This window comes from Bubalus kerabau, chromosome 1, assembly GCF_029407905.1.
Source record: "Bubalus kerabau isolate K-KA32 ecotype Philippines breed swamp buffalo chromosome 1, PCC_UOA_SB_1v2, whole genome shotgun sequence".
Classification (NCBI taxonomy): Eukaryota; Metazoa; Chordata; class Mammalia; order Artiodactyla; family Bovidae; genus Bubalus; species Bubalus kerabau.
Window position 1 is genome coordinate 89193918 of NC_073624.1, and position 2775 is coordinate 89196692.

The 2775-nt window shown below is 39.7% G+C and overlaps 1 long non-coding RNA gene across 1 annotated transcript; it reads left to right on the forward strand.

Annotated features, from left to right (window-relative positions):
* The first annotated feature begins 404 nt into the window (after positions 1-404).
* On the forward strand, positions 405-2351 carry LOC129641679 (uncharacterized). The gene is made up of 3 exons (XR_008709399.1): positions 405-559; positions 668-821; positions 2219-2351. It is a non-coding gene; the product is annotated as an uncharacterized LOC129641679 (long non-coding RNA).
* The last annotated feature ends 424 nt before the right edge of the window (positions 2352-2775 follow it).

Here is a 2775-nt window from a genome sequence, read left to right on the forward strand (position 1 = left end):
AGACCTAACAGATAAGCAAGCCCTAACTCACCCCACCTCCAAATTTCCTGTTAAACCAATCTATTCCGTTATAGTGTAAGACCGTTTGGTTTGTCACGTACTGTTACTTCAGTAAGTCCTGGAGCCAGTTCTCTAGAACTGAGTGGGCACATCTTTTCCCAACTCTGTATTCAGTGACGTCATCTTGTTAGGTTAAAATTGATCATCGTGGGACTATTTAAAACTCAAAAATTGGCAAATGCTCTGAATTAGGGATTCCCACCACACCACCCCTCACTGGAAACCTGCTTGTTGAACATTTTCCTGTACATCACTGGGCACAGCCAAAAGTACTTTACCGGTACACATGTTGAACCAAAAACAGGAGGAACAAAAGGAGGATGGTCTGAGGGGCCTCAAAGTTCCCCAAAACGGGACCTAATAGGTGTGGACTGCCCGGGAAACAGGAGGCTGAGTGTGGGGACTGATGTCGGCCAACCTACCCCGTGTCTTCATCCAAGTCAATGAGCTCTGAGTGCCCTCTTGGAATGATGTTAGGGGTGATGATCATACCACAAGAGTCAGCAATTGTGAATCTGCTATGGGAGGGAACTAATCCAAGATTATGACTGTCCTAGTGCAGTTAGGATGGACTATCACTATAATTTCTCTCCATCTGTTCCAACAGTGAAGGGGCCCGAAATGGCAGCTAGTGAGGGGTGAGGAGTTGGGACTAGAAGAAGCAAGAAAGAGATCCACCTCAGTCTCTCAACCCTGCAGATTTCCCAGCCTTGATGAGAGAGGCAGAGGCTTTCAAGGGAACAAATGATGGACATTCCAAGGTTAGATCAGAAGATGCTTTTTCAATCTACAGTATGAAATTACTCTTATGATTCCACAGTATGAAATTACTCTTATGATTCCAGGAGACTAGAAAAGCTGTGGAGTATGCTTGGTATTTCCTCCAGGGGCAGGAAAGAACCTGCAAGAGGAGGTTTGAAGGGTCCTTGGGGGAAAACAATAAGGAAAATTTCTTTTTGTGTCCTACTGGCTAACTTAATAAACAGCTTTGCATAGATGATTGCAACACTTAAAAACTTTATTAACTATACGGAAGCACAGTAAATATGCTTAATTGATGTCTATTGAAGGAATGAATAAAACTCTTAACTTACAAGAAGAGAAAAAGATTTAGGAGAAATTCTTCTACCCGAGCAAAATTAGAAATTGTTTGAGTCTATGTCATGTCAGAAAGAAAAGTACTTTCTTGTAATTCTTCGTATTAAACCAAGTTCTATTTTATAGATTCATTGGAAAGTGACAGTTTGTGGATATTTACATTTTTTTGTCTTTTAACTCTTATAAAACTAAAGACAAACACAAAATTTCTGTCTCACTTCTCAACCTCTGCCCTGTGCAAAGAGAAGAAAAAGATTCCTTTCTGTCTTTTGATGGTTCTGCTTTTCTCCATAGGCAATGAGGGCTGTGGTAGTGATCTGGACTTCTAACTTTTCATGGGGAGAATTAGAATGCATAGCTCTTAGGATCTAGCAGCCCTGGATCTTCAGTTTCCAAATAACCACTAGATGCAGGTGGTTACTTAATTATAAATTAGTTGAAATTAAATAGAATTAAAAACTCAGCATGTTTTAAGTGTTCATTAGCTACAGTCAACTAGTGGCACAGATTTAGAATATTTTTTTTAATCATCACAGAGAATTCCACTGGACAGCATTGCCCTAGCTCTTCATTATAGAAAGACAAAATATTTTTGAGATAAATTTTTACCTAATGTGATTCAGATCCATTCCAAAAAGCTTTCATATTTAAACCAGTCAAGAAAGGAAATAAAATAATCTTCAAATAAAGAATTTGGAGTACAACTAAAAACAGACTTTGATGGAAGTGGTCTTTTGTGTGTACATTTTATTAAAATGCTTTCAGTGTGACTATTTGGATAATTTTGTTATACTGCATTATAATGTTACAGTATGTCTTCTGGGATCATTCCCAGAGAGTTCATCTCAGTTTTTGTAAAGCATTACATAGCTATTTGATAATGGCAAAGAGAAATTAAAATTGTCTGCAATTAGAAAGGAGTCTTTACATTCTCCATGACTAAAATCTTTGGACAAATCCAAGCAAATTAGATTGATCTTTACCAGGGATAAGAAGATTGCTTAGTTCCCTTCTCTGAATGCCAAGAATAATTTATAACAGTTTCACTTCCAACTCACAGCTGGTGACTGGGGGAAAACTATTACATTAGAAGAGGACTCATTGGATTTAACATATCAGTTCAGTTCAGTTCAGTTCAGTCACTCAGTCGTGTCCTACTCTTTGCGACCCCATGAATCGCAGCACACCAGACCTCCCTGTCCATCACCAACTCCCGGAGTTCACTCAGACTCACGTCCATCAAGTCAGTGATGCCATCCAGCCATCTCATCCTCTGTCGTCCCCTTCATATGGATTTAACATATGGTAATTTCAATAAAAGCTCATTATAATGAAGTATGTGCATGCATACGTGCTAAGTTGCTTCAGTCGTGTCTGACTATTTGTGACCCTATGGACTGTAGCCCATCAGGCTCCTCTGTCCACAGTATTCTCCAGGAAAGAATACTGGAGTGGGTTGTCATGCCCTCCTCCAGGAGATCTTCCCAACCCAGGAATCGAACCTTCAACTCCTGCATTGCAGGTGGATTCTTAACTGCTGAGCCACAGGGGAAGCCCATGATGAAGTATAATTGTAACAAGTTTCCATAGCATAAGAATTACCAATGGGAGAGGGCA